At 34.8% G+C, this 13,240-nt stretch overlaps 1 long non-coding RNA gene across 1 annotated transcript; it reads left to right on the top strand.

Annotated features, from left to right (window-relative positions):
* The first annotated feature begins 9,940 nt into the window (after positions 1–9,940).
* On the top strand, positions 9,941–13,224 carry LOC136201954 (uncharacterized). The gene is made up of 2 exons (XR_010674222.1): positions 9,941–10,800; positions 11,318–13,224. It is a non-coding gene; the product is annotated as an uncharacterized lncRNA (long non-coding RNA).
* Positions 13,225–13,240: the final 16 nt, after the last annotated feature.

Genomic DNA, 13,240 nt, shown 5'->3' with positions numbered 1-13,240 from the left:
TTGGTCATCCAAATTTTTATCTTCTATTGGCAATGATGTGCTTCTGAAGTCAGTGGCTCAAGCACTTCCAACTTTTTGTATTAGCACCCTACTCCTCCCAAGATTTATCTGTGACAACCTGCAGAAGATGTTTGAATTCTTTTTGATGTGGTTCAAAGGATAATGGCAGACAAAATATCTACTCGTTCAATTGGGCGGGTTTGTATGTTAAAAATGATAAAAGTGGGTTGGGCTTTCGTGATCTCCATGATTTTAATCTTTCACTTGTTGGGAAGCAGGGGTGGAAACTCATTTATAATCCTCACATGTTGGTTGTTTGTTCAAAGCTAAATACTACTCTAGAGGGTCTTTCCTGTCTTTCAAATTGGGCACTAATCTTGGTTTTATTTGGAGGAGCTTGTGGAGTTCTATTACTGTTTTAAATAGAGGGGTTCGGTGGAGAATTGGTAGGGGGGATTCTATCTCAGTAGGGAATGCTATGTGGTTGTCTTGTGTAATGAATTTTTGAGTTGCTTCAAACAGTACAAAAGCTAATTGCAATGCCCGTGTCAACGACTTATTCATCTCAGGCTCCAGAATTGGATCGTAGAAAGCTTAATCTTTGCTTCCAATAAGAGCAGACAAGAAGTATTGGTAAAGTGGTTGTTCCAATGTCTAATAGCCATGACATGCTAATATGGCACTATGAGAAAAAGATGGGGTCTATTCATCTAAAGCGGTTACAATTACTCGAAAGCTTGCATGAAGTTGGGCAAGATGATAAGGCCTGGTCCAATCTTTGAAATTTGGGGGTTCCACCTAAAATGATTTTATTTTTTGTGGAATCTCGTTGCTAAGGCATTACCTGTGCGCACCCGTTTGTGTGCTAGACATGTATCAATCCATATGACCGTTATCTTATACCTTAATGGCATTGAGCACGAGTAGCATTTGTTCTCTTATTGTTGATTTTCCACTTGGTGTTGGTCTGCTGATGGCCTCGATGCTCTCGGGGTAGTGGGAATGGATTAAGGATTGGGTGCTTCACATGTGTACTATTTCGAATGTTTTTGTTGCTAGCCATGCAACTTTTAGCCTTTAAACCATTTGCCAACAGAGAAATGAGAAGGTATGGAATGGTTACTGTAGAGATCATGTCGAAGTTGTTACATCGGTCCAACCAGTGGCGGAAAGTCAGAGGAGAGACGAGGTGAGGTGGGGAGAGACCGTCAATTGGTACGCTGAAATGCAACGTTGATGCTGCATTATTTTAGGCCTCATTTGAGTTTGCAGCGGGTGTTGTTCTTCGAGATATCAACTGATCGTTTGTCACGTATTACAACTTTGTAACCAGTGGCGTTGTCCCTACAAAGATTGCAGAAGCTTTTGCACTCCGTGAAGTTATAAACTGTGTTTTCGCTGCAGGTTATGAACGTATCAGGTTTGAGGTCGATGCTAAGGGTGTCATTGATTGCTTGGCTTCAAAGAATATGGATATATCTGAGACCGGAAACGTATTGGAGGATATTTGTGTTCTTCTTTTTAATCACCCAGATTTCTTCGTGGCTTTTGCTCCAAAAGCGAATGATGCAACTCATGTCATGGTCCGTAATGCTCGTTCTAATGCTAATATTTTTAATTCGATTGTTATTTCTGTTTTTCTTCAAAGTGCATTGTACAAGGACGATTCTTCTATTTTTTTTAATAAAGTGTTGTTTCTTCTAAAAAAACCAAGCAGTCTAGTATTATTTTTCTCCGACAATCTAATTTCGGCCTTCTTGCGGTTCTTGTGTAAATACATTTATTGAGATATCTATAGGGTAATAAATGTGAAGATCTTTAAAAAAGGTTCTACAATTAATAATATAAATTTAAGTTCTGGTTATGGTAAAAAATATTCACAGTATTCATTCTAATTAAATTTTTAGATGAACATGTAAGTATTTAGTTTTATTTCCTTGCAATTTAAATATTATTATTAATAAAAATAAATATTTAATATTTTTTTTAATGATATTGAGATATTTATGTTGGTTCTCGTAGGTTGAAAATAACCGAGGAGAAGTTTTAGAATTCTTTCAAAATAAAAAAACTTCATTGCAAAACAACTTAGACACAACGTATTATGTAACAATAATTTTGATAAAAACTACTTTACGCTAGACATTTAGTAAATGTATAATATTCATTTGGGTCCCGAAACTAAAGCTTCAAAATTAATTAGTTCTTTAAATTATCAAAATTATCAATCAGGTCTCTAAACCAAGTAAAAATCATCAATTGAGTCATCATCCTAAGCAAAAACCATCAATTGAATCATCATCGAAAATCATTCGGTTGAATAGTTTCAGAGTCATTTCTCAAATCCATTTTGAGCCAACACAGATATTATTACAGTCCATCTCAAATAGTCATAGTTTCTGATTTTAATATATGATAAGGATTCAATTGACGATTTTTCTTAGTTTAGAGATTTAATTAATGATTTTGAATCCTGATTGAAGTTTTAATTTAGGGATCAAAATGAATGTTTTACCTTTAGTAAATGAAGTGAAAAGTTACATGCGAGTAACATGTTGTGTAGCACATTGCTTATTTCACTAAATAAATTTAGTTAGTCGAACATTCATTTGATTAAATAAATTTGGTTATTCATACTAACCAAATAAATTCGGTCTTACTTAGCCAAAAGCTGACCTACCTTTGACTATGCTATGAGTGAATCTACTCCGGCTTTGGGTGAAATAACCACTGCGACTGTCTTTGACCGTACCTTTATCTATGCCTTTGAGCTACATCATCCCTTTTTCTAGCTAATCAAGTGATGCATATTGTATCGAGACAGAGATTGGATCATCACTTTTACACATAGCTATAGAGAGGGTAATAGAGTGGTTAACTGGTTGGTGAACTTCGCAGGTTCTTATTCTTTAGGTCACCATGAGTTTGGTGTGCCTCCTGCAGTCCTTTAGTGAATTTTCACTGATGATAGTAGGGATTCGTGTTAAACAGAGTTATTTGCATGTAGTTTATTTTTCTTTCTTTTTGTCCGAACGTTTAGCCTTTCTTTATTATTCAAAAAAATATATATATAAAAGAGAAAATATATGAATAGGATTATGTGAAAGAAAATATATAAGATAATTATTATAGAAGTTTGAAAAAAAAACCCGTAAGGAATAGGTAATAGTAATTTGTAAAGGAGTGTGTAAGACAATATGATTACAACTTTTATCCCATATTAAGTATTGCTTTGAAGAGACAAATTATAAAACTTAGCTATTTGGATGCCGAAATGCAAATTAAAACACTTTTAGAGGGTATTTGGTTAAATACTTTTCATCTCCTATTTGTCTATTCATTTTAAAAGATAGAGTTTTAGATATTTGGTTAGACACCATCTATTTGCTTTTTATAGCTGAAAAGTAATTTCTTACAAAAGCAGAGAATCCCTGTTTTTCATAAAAGTATCATTTTCGAAAGGCAAACAGCAAACCATAACAGTAAACAGTAAGAGCATCTCCAACAGTCTCTTAAATTGGCTCTTAAGTTAAAATTTAAGGAGGGAGGATTAAAAATAAACTCCAACACCTCTTAGTGGCTCCTCAAATAATTAAGAGCCTCCTCATCATCTCTATTAATGGAGAGCCTCTCTCCACCTCTTAGTGACACTTGACTCATTTTTTTATTAATAATTTATTATTGAGGATTCTCTCTCCTTTCACTATTGGTAGATAGAATAATAATTAATTATTGATTTGTCTCTCTCCTTTCATTATTGGTTAATATAACAAAAGTTAATAATTTTAATAATAAAATAATAAATAGAGAGTGAATATAAGGAGCATTATTAGAGATGATATGTATTAGTAACTTTTAAATTACTAAGAGTTAATTTTTTATATTATTTTTAGGGAGTGAACTAAGAGTCTGTTGGAGATGCTTTAAGTAAGTAGTCAAACCAACACTTAATATTTTATTTGTTTCAATAAAAACAAAAATTCAATCTTTGATGAACCCAATTATGCCACGTCAGCCCACTAAGATAGCTGCTTCATCTTGAGCCCATTTATTGTGCCCTGGTTTGACCTTTTTTAAAGTACTGGTGGCTGGCCCTTGCGATTTTAAACACAAAATAATAATAATGGCCACTCTTTTAGCTCACACATTAATATTAGTAGGTAAGGTAAGGTGTCAAACTCAAAACTATTTCTAATTTTCATCAACCACTCTTCTATAGAGGATGATCAAATAAATAAATAAATAAAAGGAGAGATCAAATTCATGCATTTTATCAAATAAGTATATTTTGACTTTGTAATTAATTAAGAATTGGGAGCACTAGGATAAGATTCTTTCCTTTCTTTTTCCATTGAAAAAGAAAAAGAAAAGAAGCTCTTTTCTATTGTAGGTTAGTCACCATTTTGGCACTATTTTGTTAAAAAAAAAGACCTTAAAGCAATATGAGCTCTATGGATAAAGATATTTGATGAACAATATATATATATATATATATATTGGTGTTTATTTCACTAACTTTTATTAAAAGACATTTGATGGAAATGTCATATATTTCACATTAACTTACCCAATCAACTTTTAATAAACTTCACTTTCAAATCTTTTTGTAGGAGTATTATTTATTTAAGTAAGAAGGTATCCCAATGTCTAGGATGCAACTTTAGCATAATGCATCAGTACTGTATAAGAAACCTCAATCAAGTCCTTTTCATTTGCCTAAACACTTGTTTTAACTTTCTTGCAATCATTGACAATAATAATGCCATTTCTTTCTCTAAAAAGTTTTTTTTTTATTTTTTTTTTATCATTGTCTTGTCTCCATCATGAATATATCACTTTAAAATACTTATATATTTTAGGGATAATATTCAAATTTTATATAGATACAAAATTATTTCATTTACGGTCTGAGTTTAAAATTGGAAATGTTAAAGATAAAATTTTACTTTTTTTTAATTAAAAAGTATATATTTAGTTTCGGTAAATTTTAAACCTTGTCTCTATTTTTCAATTACCTACTCATGTTTGTGTGAACATAAATTCTAAATCATTTCGTAGATCTCTTTTTAGAAGAACAAATAATCAAACAGTTTTCACACATATACATTTGTTTAATAAAAAAGCATGTTAGTTGAAATATTTTTCTAATTAAAAGGAAATGTAAACCATTTTGAACTAGTACCAGGAAATTGATAAAAAAAACTAGTCCTATGTGATATATCTTGGACAAAAAAAAATCAATTTTAAACATTTTAGACAGTTGTGACAAAAAAAAAATTATGATTAAGTTAGATGTAGCAGATTTAATTTTTAACATTTTAACATAATTTTTTTAGTTTGTTAATATTACACTAAATATTTTGGACATAATTGATATTTGGTTTCAAAATCATCTCAAAAATTCTTACAGATCGACTTGCAGTTATTGCATCAAGGATTTTCTCTTCCAACCAGTATGGTTTCCTTTAAGCATTCACCAGTGCATTGCCTTAGCTTCTCAGGGAGTTAATATGCTTGATAGAAAACGTTTTGGTGGTCACATGGCCTTAAAAATTGATATTCGTAAGGCTTTTGATACTTTAGATTGGAACTTCCTCTTGGCTGTATTGGACTCTTTTGGGTTTTCTCTCACTTTCAGAGATTTGATCCTAAACATTCTGGCATCTGCTCGTATTTCTGTGATGATTAACGGTTCTCCAAAGGGTTACTTTTCTTGTTCTAGAGGGGTTAGACAAGGGGACCCCCTCTCTCCTCTTCTGTTTGACATTGCTGAATACTTTTTCTCTCGTTGGCTTGCTAAGACGGTGAGGGAGGGTACTTATTCTCTTATGTATTATTCTGGTGGAAATTCTTTTCCCTCTCACCTTCTTTTTGCTGATGACATGCTCATTTTTAGAGTGGCATCCTTAAGCAATTTGCATGCTCTCAAGAATTTCTTCCTGCTATATGGATAGATCTCCGGTCAGCAGGTTAGTTGGGACAAATCTGCTGTCTTTTTTGGTTCTCAAGTGAGTCCCTCGAGGAGGGTTCGTCTTGCTCACTGTCTTGGCATCCGTCTGGAGTCTCTCCCCTTCAGTTAATTAAGAGTCCCTCTATTTAAAGGATCTCCAAGAGCTTGTTATCTCAGTAGCCTTGCAGATAAATTTCTCTCTCAATTTAGCAAGTGGAAAGGTAGCTCTCTCTCCTTTGTAGGGCGTTTAACTCTAATTAAATCTGCTATTACTGGTTCTCTGGTTCACTCATTCTTGATCTATAAGTGGCCAGTGGGTTTGTTGAATAAGCTCAATAGAAGTGTTAGGAATTTCCTTTGGACGGGTTGTGTTGACCAGAGAAAGTCAATCACGGTCCCCTGGCAAACTTGTTGCAAAAGTTTGGAGGATGGAGGTTTGGGCATTAAGGACTTTAGGATCTTTAACTAGGCTCTCTTGGATAAGATGTGTTGGGAATTAATTCAAGGCACCAGTGTTGCTATTTCTCTGATGAAGTCTAGATTTCTGGCTGTCTCTAGTTTGCCTAAAGCTTCCATTGCTCCATCTTCGATTTGGTCTTCTTGTAAGTTTGTTTATTAATCCATTTGGGACCAGATCTTTTGATGGATTGACCATTCTTCAAAGCTCAATTTCTAGACAGATAGGTGGATCATTCCATCGGTGGCGGACAAATTGGGTCTTGATCATCAGGATAAGCGTTCATGCTTTAATTCTGTTGATGATTTTTTGGTTAATTCGGAGTGGCTTTACTTAGGCACTCTTCATTTGGTTGTTCAAGACAGTATTCGATCTATTCACAGGGGTAGAGATGATCTTGATTTCTGCGTTTGGCAGCCCTCTACGAAGGGTATTTTCTCTACCAAAGAGTACTATTCGATTATCAGTCCTAGTTCCTCTTTGGTGGACTAGTATAAATTTGTTTGAAATGCTCACACTCCCCCTTCTCGTTCCTTCACTTTCTGGAGAGTTTTGCATGGCCGGGTTCTGACTCACGACCTCATGCAGCATCTTGGATTCTCCTTTGCCTCTCATTGTGTTCTATGTGGTAGGGATGCTGAGTCCATTAACCACCTATTCATTAGCTGTTCTTAGGGATGTAAACGGGGCGGGGCGGGGATTGGAGTTCCCATCCCCGTTTCCCGACTAAACGGGGAATCCCCATACCCGCCCCGCGAAACAAACGGGGACAAAATTCATTCCCGTCCCCGCCCCGCGGGGAATCCCCGACCCCACGGGTATCCCCATTTACCCATTTAAAGTTTAAAAGCATATATGAAAAAAGAAATAAATGAAAAAAATAGAGAAAAAAATAAAGAAATAAGATAATAGGATGAACAAATAGATATTGAATAGAGGTAAAGCATTTGGATCGGATTAATCATAGGTTTGATTTATATGGAAAATTATCATATGAAAAATTTGACATAATTTAGGGGATTTTTTTAATTTTCTCATGAGCTTAGAGAGATAATAAAGGCCAAAGAAAAAGCATTTTATTAATATAAATAATTTTACACACTAGGAAACTCATCATTTCTTCCAACAGTATGAGATCTATACACAGACAACTTTCACAAAGCTCTATCAGGGAGTAAACTACAAATTTCTGAGGTAAGGTAGATAACATATTTTTAAAAAAAAATTAGGAAAAAAAGAAATTTAAAAAAGAATAAAATAAAAATTGAAGACCTAATTTTAATACATGTAAGTAAATGAAGAAGAATGGCCATTCCAAGTTTTAGATGGCACTTGTATAGTTGAATTTTTGTTGCACATAAATTCCTCTTCAGCAGCATTGTTTTTGTGATTCGTATTCGTTTCCGTTTCTATTTCCATTTCCTAACTATGTTTCTCGGTTTTCGTCTTCGTGCAATATAGTAGTTTTAAGTTTTTCTATACGTATTTTTTTATTTTCTATGATTAATAATATGTTATCGGGGATTAAACGGATAATCCGTCGGGAATCCCCGCGGGGCATAATACGGGGCGGGTTCGGGGATCCCCGCGGGGCGGGGATACCCTTTCCCATCCCCGCCCCGTCTCCGCTAACGGGGCACATATTAGTCCCCGTCCCCGCTCCATAATAAAACGAGGCGGGGATTACCCATCCCCGATGGGGCGGGGCCCCGTCAGGGACGGGTAATCCCCGCCCCGTTTACATCCCTAGCTGTTCTTTTGCAGATTCTCTTTGGAGGGCCCTTGAGTTTCACTTTGACTGCTCTTTGCCTCGTTATTCACAATTCATCCACTTCTTTAGCTCTCTTCGTAGCATTCATTTTGGCTCACAAGTGTCGATGATCTGGCGTGTTGCCGTTGTCACTTGCATCTGGTTAATCTGGCATTGCAGGAATGAAGCAATCTTTAAGGAAGTTTCTCCTTCTATTCAGCACTCGAAGATCACCCTCTTTCGAATGATTCGAGAGTCCTTTGCCACTTCTAAAGGTTTTTGCTCTTCACGGAGAGATGATGTTATCTTATCCCGTCTTCTGGCTTCTCCTAGGCCGCCTTCGGCTCCCAATATTATTCCGGTCCATTGGCTTAAACCTCCTCCGGGATGGGTTAAAGTCAATGTGGACGACTCTGCTTTTGGCACTCCAGGCGAGGCAGGAGCGGGAGGTATTTTTCGCAACTATCGTGGATTTTCCAAAGGCTGTTTTGCTTTTTCTACCCCTCTTTCTTTTGCTTACATGGCTGAATTGAGAGCTGCTATTTTATTAATTGAACTTGCTTAGGAGAAAAATTGGCATCAGCTTTGGGTTGAGTCAGACTCAATGTACGTTGTTAATCTGCTTAGACATCGTTCCATGGATGTTCCTTGGAGTATTCGTCAAGAATGGTTGCATTGTCTTAGCATTTGCTCTAGGATGGACATTCTTTTTACACACATCTTTAGGGAAGGAAATAGAGTTGCTGATGCACTGGCAAAGTTTGAAGTCTCTTTCTCAGTGATCAATTGGTGGCCTTCAGCTCCTGCTTTTTGCCACAGGTTTATCAATGATGACATTTGTAGTATTTCTCACTTGCGTTTTTCTTGACTTTCCTAAACTTTTCTCCTCCCTCCTTCTTTTTGTTTGTTCTCCTTCCTCTTTTCTTGTTCAAACATTCATTTTTCGTTTATTAATATATTGCGGGTTTGTCAGTTCTTGGGCCACGGGTGTTCACCCCGCCCAAGTTCTATCTCGTCCCAATTTCTATAAAAAAAGTGACAATTGAATACCAATCGTACTATTCTTTTCTGATTTTTTATAAAACAAAACTAAAATTGATGTTATTTAAAAATGTTATCATACGTGTATTTCTTTTAAAATGTTAAGGTTATATTTTGGGCTCCCTATATTTATTTATCTTTTCTAATTATATCGTACTAAAGTGAGAAACTATTATTTTCTTGCATTCAATGTTATTATACTTTAAATAATGGACACGTGTAGATAAAATAAAGAAAATATGTGCAACACGTGGTGCATCCATTTCAGTTGGAAAATTGAATTCCAATCAACCGATATTAATAAAACGTTTAATTGAAGACTAAAGAAAGTAAACGTGTTTCAGGTGGGAAATGTAATGGAAAATATGAGGAATCCTCCTTTTTCTTTCCCATGAATAATAGTAATACCATTTGGTTACATAAATTAAATAAAAAGTAAAATGCATATTTTATTACACAAAATTTAATCAATAAAAAATGAAAGTAAAGGCTATCAACGAATATTTTTTCTAATGTTACTCTTTGAATCCCACAAGAAAGAATTTGACATTTTTTCCAAGTCAGCATAAAGGAGATCTAGGATAAGGAATAAACTGACTGTATATGAAGTAAGAGCTTGCAAGACGAGTTTGGGGTATTTGTTTTACTCCATTTTTTTTTATTGTTTACATTTTCATATTTTCATATTGAGAGTTTTAGATGTTTGGTTACAGTATCGTTGTTTGACTTTTATATATGAAAAGTAGCATTTTCCAACAACAGTGAATCTATGTTTTTCCAACACAACAAACATCAGGTAAACCAAATGGACCCTTGACCATAACTTCTTTACTGGCTTTCAAAAAAGAAATTTAGATTTCCATTCGTTAATTTTTATTTAAACATCTCTTCTAAGTAGCTGAAAATCTCAATCTTCTTCCTACCAATTAAAGATGGAAGACTTAAGTATTAACCCGAACAGGAAATTAGTGATACCCATAAAGTGTGACTGAGCTCTTAATAGACATCCCCTAAGCCATTTCGGCTACAACAAACGGAAGATTTAGAGAAGTTCATCTCTTGGCCCGAAGCCTCTTTATATTTACGAAGAAGAAGAAGAAGAAGAAGAAGAAGAATGCTCCTTACCACGTCAACTTTGCTTTTTTTTAACGGTATGACCACTAAACTTCCAAACGTAATATAAAAGTCCCTCAACTTTACACTTTTTAGCATCGGTAGCCACTGTGACCATTGACCAACTTTTCCAACTGTTGACTCCCGTTTTCCACCAGTTACCTCTCTCATTTCCCTCCATTTAAAAGATAGAATATCCATTTTACCCTTTAAAAGGTTGGCATCTGTTCACCACTTCTCATATCAATCAAAAAGTTTTTCTCTCCCTTTCACTTCACATTTTATCTCCTTCCTCACGTTTCATCTCCCACAAGACTTCCATTTACAGTTCTCCAATTTTCATTTTCTCCTTCCTACCAACCTTTCTAAAACCCTAAGCAAAACTAACTGAAGATATTAGTGCAAAGATTAGTGAAGAACGAAACCAAGGAACGAAAGAGGAAAAAAATGACGTTGTCTCTATTTCTACTGTTTTCAGCAAAATGAAAGGTAACCTCTTTGTTCATGGGTGTCCTCTTAGTTTTTGTATTGATGCTTTGACAGAGCATTTTTATTGATTATTTTTGTGCTTCATTTTGTCATTGCCTATTTAACTAGAGAAGGATTTAACAATAATCTTATCTTGTGCAATCAAACTCTAGACCACTTTTCGCAAGTGATGGAATGTGACTGATTCTCTTTCCCCTCTTTAAAAATTATGGTTGTAAAGTTACAGTTTATTGTTTACTGTTTAGTTTAAAAATGGTAAAAGTGTAGTTATATGGAGAAGTATGATGTTTTTTTTTATTAAATATGACTCTGTCATTGCTTTGGTGTTTATTTATACTGGTTTGGTTTGATATTTTGGAAAAGTGTGGATTTTTTTTAATATGACTCTCTGTTATTGGGTCATTGTTCATAATTGGCACTCTGTTTTTTTTATGAAAGTATGGACTTTTGTATTGTCTATGGCACTCTACTTTTATTAGTGCTTCCATTGTTGATAGATGTGTGTATGTGTATGCAGATCCAGATGATGGATGTTTCGATATCATTATAAATTATGATGTGGATCTTGGTGAATATGGTTATTTCGATGGCAAGAAATATATCTATCTTGATGCTTACTAGGACACCTTATCCCTAATAGCAATTAGCAGCAGGCTGAAATCAATCGACTGTTAAGGAACCTTAAGATATTATTGGAAGAGTTGCAATCAATTTTACAGTTTGAAAGACTTAAAGATTTTTAGGAAATGATAAGAGATGTGTACAATATGGCCATTGAGGATGCTAAGGATGGACCAATAAACTTGTATGTGAATAAGTGATTATCGAAGAAATTGAAAAGGAAATACATTTGTTGCAGACCTCTCCAATTCACAATACAGTTGTGATAGAGGAGATTGAAAATGAATATGTACCTTTTGTGAGACCTTCCAAACGAAATAAAGCTAAGGGCATAATTGGTACTACAAGCCAGTTATTCATAGAGTGGCAGGAAGATGTATATGATGACAACAATATGAAGATACAAGAAGCAACTGAAAATCATGAGGAAGAACCCATGTACGTGTTGATAGCAATATGGAGATTTAGGAAGATACTAAACATCATGATTTTACACTTGAACCTGAAGCAACAGAAGCTGAAGCAACTGAATATCATGAGGGATAACAAAATGATGTTGAGCCATAACCAATTGCACAGAATGATGGTAATCCAGAACCAACTGCACCAAATTTTGATATAATAAATGGTTTGATAATTATATGGCTACAATGGATGAGCCAATGAGTCCAAATGTAGAAGTGTCAAGAGCACCAAATGTGGAAGAGTTAATAGCTCCAACTATGAAAGATTCAAGGGTTAAAGTTTAACCTCAACTAGAAGCTGCTCAAGCTCAAGCTTAACCTCAACCTTAACCAAAAGCTACTTAAGCTCAACCTCAACCAGAAGCTCAACCAGAAGCTACTCAAGCTCAACCTCAACCTCAACTAGAAGTTACTCAAGCTCAACCTCAACTAGAAACTACTCAAGCTCAACCTACCAAGGAATCATATTCCTTCTATGATGATTATCCTTTAGAAGAGGGTGATGAAGATCTGGCATAAGGGGTACAAAACGCATAAATCAAAAACCCATTGGGAAGACCTAGAGGAAGTGGAGCTAGTGTGAGGGCTATTGGTATAGACTCATAAATGAACTTTGAAGTAGTTGATAATAAGTCCAAGTATAAGGATGAAGATGAGTTACACACAGAAAGGATTCAAAAGATGAGAGCATTCAATGATTTCCAAATTTTAGTGTGCATGACATACCCAATCCACAATTTCAAATTGGAATGTTGTTTGATAATGCTAGACAGTTCAGGAAAGCTTGAAAAAACCATGGAATCAATAACATGTTAGTGGTTTATATGTTATGTTGCTTATACTTAATTCTTAGAGTGTAATTGCTTCTTATAGGTGGCAAATATGGTCAATCCCAATGAGAATGACAAAGTTTGTGTAATATGCAAGAATAAAAGATTTTGGTGGAGGGTATGGGCTTCGAAGGTGGATAAGAAGGTTAAAGCAAATAAAACCTTCCAAATCAAGTCAGGGACTTTCGAGCACACATGTCCAAAGGTGCACAATAACTTTCACTTAACCCAACGCTAGATTACGGAGCATTATTTAGAGGATTTGAGAATCGGTAATGATTATAAAATGGCTAGTTTGCTTGCATAGTTGAAAAGGGAAAAGAGTTTAACTACGACCTTAATGAAGGTGTACAGAGCAAAATATGTAGCACTTGAAATGATTATTAGTGATGAACGATCATAATATGATAATATATTCATGTATGTTTCTACTGTTTGTAATGTTATATTTATTGCATTGTACTCCTTGTTTGTAATGTTACTTATGATAATGTACTCATTCTTGTGCATATATTACTTATGTTT

The sequence above is a fragment of the Euphorbia lathyris genome, chromosome 8 (genome assembly GCF_963576675.1).
Source record: "Euphorbia lathyris chromosome 8, ddEupLath1.1, whole genome shotgun sequence".
Lineage (NCBI taxonomy): Eukaryota > Viridiplantae > Streptophyta > Magnoliopsida > Malpighiales > Euphorbiaceae > Euphorbia > Euphorbia lathyris.
Note: the sequence above shows the minus strand (reverse complement) of the source record. Positions and strands in the feature narration are given on the sequence as shown.